This window comes from Corvus brachyrhynchos, unplaced genomic scaffold (genome assembly GCF_000691975.1).
Source record: "Corvus brachyrhynchos isolate BGI_N302 unplaced genomic scaffold, ASM69197v1 scaffold525, whole genome shotgun sequence".
Classification (NCBI taxonomy): domain Eukaryota; kingdom Metazoa; phylum Chordata; class Aves; order Passeriformes; family Corvidae; genus Corvus; species Corvus brachyrhynchos.
The window spans coordinates 810,341-817,258 of record NW_008238341.1 but is presented as its reverse complement, the minus strand read 5'-3'; the positions used below and the strand labels follow the sequence as shown (position 1 = coordinate 817,258).

Sequence of the window (6,918 nt, the reverse complement as noted above, 5' to 3'; positions counted from 1 at the left end):
GAGAGGGGAGGGGGGGGACGGGAGGGACCCTTGCTCCCTGCCGGGGTCCAGCCTGGCCCACAGCACCCTGTCCTTCGCATGGGCACAGCACACCCAGCATCACTCCAATGCAGGTGCTGGCGGGATCTGGCCTGAGGGCTGTTCCTGCCAGGCCTGTTTGGGCACAAGGGGGGTGGGGGGCGGGTTAAAGCCATTTCTCAGCTGCAATAATTCTGGCTAAACCAGCCTTTCCAGGGCTGGCTTGGCTTTCCATGCAGGGCGCTTGTGTCCTGATGGATTCTCTGACTACGGCGGGCACTTTACTTCTTCCTATGGAAGCTTTTTGTAAGGGGGATAGATGCAATGTGTTGTTTCATTTGTATTGCACCCTGCGTCCTGCACTCAGCCCTGGCACACTCCCTCCCCGCAGCCAGCACGTGACAGAGCTCACACAAGCCCTGCAGCACAGGGGGCTGGGTGCTGGCCCTGTCCTCTCTTCCCAACATTTGGGACTCCGTCATGGACACACTGGTGAGAGCAGAGGTCAGACCAGTGCCACACCTGTGTCCTTGGGGTTTGCTGGGCAACCCCAGTCAGGTGCGATGCAGGATCTGAGGCTGGGAGCTGCCAGATGGCCCCTTTCCAGGTGGTTCATGAGTCAGATCCTGCAGCATGGGGTCACTGGGCTGCTCCTGGCTGTGGGGATGGTGGGGCAGGGTTTGCCTTTTATGTTCAGAGTGTGCACTTCCTCCTGGACAATAAAAACCCCTCTTTCCGTGATCCATCTCCTTGCCTGTTATTGTCATTGGGCTGCACAGAGCTGTCACCACTTGCAGTGAGAATGGGGGACACCGCAGCTGCTTTGGGGGGGCCAGCACTGGGATGCTCAGCTAGTCACCACCTCCCTTGCTCCAGAAAGCCTCCCACACATGAAGGATGCTTCCCTGCAAAGCAGGAGTATCCATGGGATGGGCCCACAGGGACAGGGAAGAGCCAAGAGGATGTTTGTAGGCTCCCAAGGAAGGGGTGCTGTGGCTGGGAGAGGACTTCCCAAAACCACCATGTCACTGCTGTGTAGGAGCATCTCATGTAGGACATCTTGTGTGCAAAGGCTCCTCTGAACCTCGGGGGTCTCTTGCAGGTTTTCCTAGACTCAGCCTTACCTTCTTCTGGAAATGCAGATTTTTTTTTTTTTTAAAGAAAAATTAACACCAAAAAACCCAACCAGTAAAACTTCAGCCCTCATGTCCTGAAGTCTGAGCTGAAGTATGTTGTAGGTGGGCTTGCAAAACTCTTCCTGTGGGTGTTTAGCAGTGTTCCAGCTGCCCTTCCGTGAAGGATTTACCAGCAAATGAGTCGCAGGACAAAGCAAGCACTGTTTTCAGTAAACGCCCTATAAAAGCAAAATGGTCCCACAGCACAGTGTGGGGTAGGCTCTAAACCCGTCACTGCCTGCTCGCATGCTCCCTGCCTTTGCCACGCTTCAAGGATGGAGGTGACCATTCACTGCCCCAGCCCGCTCCCCATCCCGCAGGTGAGGAAAGGCCAGCCCGGCTGCCCGGGGCTCTGTCCTAACCCAGCCTGCCTGCACACTGTCAGGTTATCCTGCCTGCCCAGCCAGAGCTTCCTTCTTCATGGTCCCCCCTCCCACCGCTCTCTCCCGTGCCCCTTTCCAGAAGCACCGGCCCCTAGGCTGGACAAGCTGCTCCTGGTCAGTGTCCCCTGTGCTGAGGGTTGAGCTTACAAGTCCTGTGCTCTGCATTCCCCTTCACCTTCACCCCATTTCTGTATTTACATTTCCCATCCCTACAACCCTTACTCTCTCCCAGACCCTTCTCCTTTATCCAGAGCAGCTGTGGCTGCCCCATCCCTGGAAATGCCCAAGGCCAGGTTGGACGGGGCTTGGAGCAGCTTGGGACAGAGGAAGGTGTCCCTGCCCATGGCAGGGGGTGGGAACAAGATGGGCTTTAAGGTGCCTTCCAACCCAAACCATTCCCTGATAAATATGGTTAGAAGGAATCTCTGAAGGTCATCCTGCCCCTCCAGGTGCCTGTGCAGTGCACATACTTGTGCAGGTTCTGCTCAGACCCTCATCACTTCATACAGACAGGGACAGCAACCACATCATACCTTGCTCATGGTCCAGAGCACAGTGCACAGTGAGACAGCCTGGGCATGCTGGGACCTGTCACTGTTCACTGAGGACGCACATTTCACTACTTTATTTCAGTTATTAATAAAGCCAGTGTCCACATTGTGCAAAATGTACAAAGTTTTCTTACATTTCTCAGACCCAAACATTTGGAAGGATGGATGATGCTGGTGCCTGGCTCCTTCCCCAGGCAGGAGCAGGGGCAGCGGCAGTGGCAGCGGCACTCAGCCAGGCTGCGGTGCATGGCTTTGTGTGGGGAGGGGCCCACAGCCACTACAGCATCACTTTGTCAAAGCCTGTGAGCACCACACCCAGGGCATCACCCTGCTCACAGCCTCAGGAAGATGAGGCACAGTTGCGTCATTTTTAAAGAAATTGCCATGAAATTGCAGTCCTGGCAGAGGCCCATCACTGGGGACACTTCTCCAGGACACAGAGCCATGTTTCCAGACCTCCTGCACTCCCATCTGGCCAGGCTGGGGCCAGGGTTGGCACCCAGGGATCCTTGGGAAGAGGATCCTGGGGAAGGGGTTGGTCTAGAGGCAAAGTCTTCCATCCAAGGAGAGGTGATGGACACCCTGGTTCATATACACCAGCAGATAAACCCCTTCCTGTACCAAAACAGCCCACAGGATGTTCACACCTTCTTAAATGTCCCGCAAGAGAATTTGATCCCATCTTGCACCGCTGGCAGCTGGTCTTTCCCTGGTAAAACAGCTTTTCTTGTCTACTGACACCCAGCATTACCCCAGGCTTCCAGTAACTCATCTCGGAAGCATTTCCTTTGCAGCTGCCCGGGCCCGATTTGGCTGTGTCATTAGGAAGGGAGGCTCTGCGAGCTCTGTGTGCCTGGAGGTGGCAGTCTGGACCTGCGGAGCACCTGCAGAGCCCTGCGTGGAGCCGCCGCCTCGGCTCCCCCCCACACCCTGTCGGTGCCAGCCCTGCGGAGGTTTGCAGGGGTCAGATGCATTCCGGGGCTGGCGGGAACAGATGGTGAATTCGGCTTCGGATTTCTTGATATGATTCCTGTCTGATCACATAGCAGCTTAGTCTGCCAAGGAAGGCTGTATTCCCAAACCACCTTCTCTCCCTGCTTTTAGCACAGTTGTTCAGCGTCATGTCCAAGTAAATTACTCAGGATAATCTGATGTAAGATAGAAATATCAGCCCCAGCTGCTGCTTTAACTCTTGGAAGGATTATGGGGTTAAGTTCTCCATGGGTTTTGAAGTGTCCCATAGGTCATGTCTTGGCAGCCATCATCAAGGATTGCAATAGCAGCACAGCTCATCCCAGGATGACAGAAGTGCCCGCTCTGCCACCAGCCCAATGTCTCCCCACCTTGAGCAAGCCGGGCTCGGGGAGAGATGAGCCAGGACTACCCTGACTTCTGCAGGGCTGGGAATATGGGGCAGGACTCAGAGCAGAGAGGCAGGTCTCACATTAGGAGGGCTCCCTTGCAGCAGCCACAGGACAAAGGAGGAAGGCAATAGCACTTCATCCCCTGCCTGCAAAAGGGACTTCTTCTCTCCTTTGGGTGTAAACCTGGACTAAGCAGCCTGAGTGAACCTCCAGCCACATGATGTGCATCCCAGCCGGCCCCACTGGTCCATGGGATGCACCCTGGAGCATCCCACTCAGAGGGGAGTGCCAGGGGACTGCCTGGCAGCCCAGCTCGTCAGGGACCCATGTCCCAGCCCCCACGGCCTGGGATGGGAGGGTTTGCTGTGCCTGTGAGCAGAATCCTCATCTCTGCACCCTCAGCAGTTTGTTGGGCCCCCATACAGAATCCTCTTTGAACAGGCTGTCAAAAATGCCCAATAGCCGGTAAAACAACAAAGCCTCTTAAATTTCCTGGGTGAAAACTCCTGGCAGTTGTGTTTTGGGAAATCCCAATGCACATCTCCTGCTTATGACGGTCCTTCCAGAATAGAATTGCAGACAATCTGCAAGTGCCAGAAAAGTTTCTGGATGCAGAGCTGGGAGTATTTCCCTATACACCGTCCCGCTTATTCCAGGAAGAAAAAAACCCCAAGAATTAGTTTACTGAGTTAAAAGGACTAAGGGGTTGCACACCACATGGGAAACTTGTGAAAAGGGTAAAGGCTTTGGAACTTGTTGATCTCGAATCCCAGCCATAACAAGTTATTTTCATTTTGCTAATGCTGAAAGAAGGTGAAATTGTTCCCAGCACTCACCAGTGTCTGCCTGACCCCAGAGTCTTTTACTCTTAAAGGTTTCTTATTACTCATTCTGTATCTCATTTCCTCCCTGCCTTCTAAACCTCCTCTCACAAAGTTGTCCTAAAAAGGGGTCCTTGCAGGGAGCAGGCAGTGGGATAGAGGGGGCAGGGGGTGGCACTGAGCAGGTAACAACAGGTAACATTCCTTCCCAAGCACAGAACAGCGGAGAGGATGGGGGAATCAAGGACCCAAAGGAATGGCAGAAGATGTGCCTGGGGAGGTTTAGGTTGGATCTCAGGAAAGGTTCTTCCCCCAGAGGGTGCTGGGCACTGCCCAGGCTCCCCAGGGAATGGGCACAGCCCTGAGGCTGCCAGAGCTCCAGGAGTGTTTGGACAGCGCTGTCAGGCACAGGGTGGGATTGTTGGGGGTGTCCTGGGCAGGGCCAGGAGCTGGACTGAATGATCTTTCTGGGTGCCTCCCACCTGAGGATATTCCATGATTCTAAGAAGGAGAGGTGAGGGATGTGGTGCAGGCCACGGCGAGCAGTGGCCTTCGTGCCTGGACAGGAGCTGAGGGAACATGGAGAACATGGACAGAGACAGTTTGGGTGGATGTGCTTTGGTGACCAATGGGACACGAGCTTGGGGACCAATGGGTGAGGCAACATGGGCAGGGCATGTCCCAAAGTCACCAGGTGATCACCAGGTGAGCTCACACCTCACTGCAGAGGTGCTGAGATGGAGAGGCAGGAGGAGATGGAGAGGCACGAGATGGACAGAGAGGCAGAAGCAGCGGGATTACGCTCCCTGCCCAGCAGGACTGACCACACCTCTCACGGACACACAGCAGGAACGTGTGAAACCCCATTTAATGCCCGGGTCCGCTAAAGCTGTTATCAAAAGATGAGGTTCCTCATTACAATTCCTTTATTTCTCTCACATTCAGAGCTGCCAGCAAAGGGTCAGCAGCACTTATGAAATTTTCAATTCTCGCAGGTTTTGAATTTACATGTTTTTTCTGTGTCTGAGCTGGAAGAAGATTATGAATAAAAGATTAAAATTGGAGGTCTCCAATCATTTAAGAGCAATGCAATGAGCATTTATTCCGGGAACAAGCAGGAGCTGAACACCACTGCGTGCATACCAAAGATTAGCAGCAAACTTCGAACAGAGCCTAAACAAAAGGCTGTGCTCTTTGATGTGACACTGCCAGGGTGTGGGGAGGGGTGAACCTGGGGACCTGGAAATCTCTGGGCTCTGCAGGGTCTCGGGAGCAGCCTCCTTGACTACAGATACTTCAGAGGAGACACAAGTCCACCGGCTCCATCGCTGCAGTTCCATCACTGAGAGACGTAAATATTGCAGGGGAGCACCTTGCACAGGGAGTGGAATTCTTCAGGAGAGATGGAGGGATGGGTGGTGGGAAGAGGAAGGTGGCCAGGACAGATTTGGGTGAAGTAGGATGTGGCTGAGGCAGGAGGAGGAGCGAGAGATAAGGAGCACAGGGAAGTCGAGCTAGGCTTGAGTGGGGCAGTAGCTGAAATAAGAGTCCAGGGCAAGCTGTGCCTGGTGTGGAAAACGGCTTTTCATAGCTAGAGGCAAAGGTTTATTGAGCACAGGCTTTGCAAAGGAAACAAAAGTTCTAGGGAAATCTTTGACTTCTCTACTCAGAGAGATGAAAACAGGATGGGACTTGCTGGTGTGTGACCCCTTCTCTGGCCATGGGCACATTTCTGTGCATGGTCTCACCATGCAAAAAACTCCACCCCTTGCTCCTATCAATACCTGACCTTCCTCCCCGAATCCTTGCTTTTCCAGGCCCTTTCATTTCAGGTCACTTCTTTATCAATGCTCTGGTACTTCAGGAAATAGGCACAGACATGGTTTGTCGTTCCCAGCATGGCCCCTCTCAGGCTTTGTGGGGATAAGGGACACCCAGCCTGAGGGGAGGTGTGAGTCTCCTCAGTGCTGCTGCTGCCTCTGTTTCGTAGTGCTTTCTGAGTCCTGCTCCTTTCTGAGCCAGAATCTCAGCCCTCGTCCGTCTATGCCACAGGTCCTTTGCCTACACTGTGTCTGACGGTGTCACCACACACCTGTGCTTGCAGTGGGCTGGGAGTGCCTGTTCAGAGAGCCCCGGGGGCTGGGGCTGGCAGTGGAGAGGCAGCAGAAGAGTCTGTAGTCAGGAGAGGGTGGCAGGACTCCGGCCATGCTCAGCCAGGACATGCCACATCCCTGGATGGGACACACAGTGCTGCAGGACAACCTGACCTGTGACAAGTGACAGCGACACCATAAATATGGTGCTGGACAGGGGAACCTTGAGGTCCCTTTCACCAGCCCTGCTCCATCCTGTGAATTTTCCAGGCAGTGAAACATCTCTAAGCAGCAGAATTCATCAATAAATGCTGCACATAAAGCACTCAAATGTTATCACACAGCTTTCCGAGACATTTCCACGTCTTCCACCTTTTTCAGCAGCAAGGGCTTGGCACTGCAGCTGCAGGCAGCATCCTCACCCTGACCTGTACCTGTCCTGCACCCTCTGGAGTAGCCGTGGGTTCCAGCCGGGTGTGGCAGAGGCTGGAGGGGGCGGGGGGGGGGAGGGGT

At 54.2% G+C, this 6,918-nt stretch overlaps 2 long non-coding RNA genes across 2 annotated transcripts in view; one reads left to right on the top strand and one right to left on the bottom strand.

Annotated features, from left to right (window-relative positions):
• The window catches only part of LOC108446920, a 2,593-nt gene extending 1,828 nt beyond the window's left edge, over positions 1–765 (top strand). Inside the window, exon 2 of the long non-coding RNA XR_001862258.1 lies at positions 114–765. This is a non-coding gene — a long non-coding RNA (uncharacterized LOC108446920). The remainder of the gene's footprint in view (positions 1–113) is intronic.
• The window catches only part of LOC108446919, a 16,598-nt gene that overhangs the window by 8,342 nt on the left and 1,338 nt on the right, over positions 1–6,918 (bottom strand). Inside the window, exons 2-3 of the long non-coding RNA XR_001862257.1 lie at positions 6,401–6,409; positions 5,133–5,143 (exon numbers count right to left, since the gene is read on the bottom strand). This is a non-coding gene — a long non-coding RNA (uncharacterized LOC108446919). The remainder of the gene's footprint in view (positions 1–5,132; positions 5,144–6,400; positions 6,410–6,918) is intronic.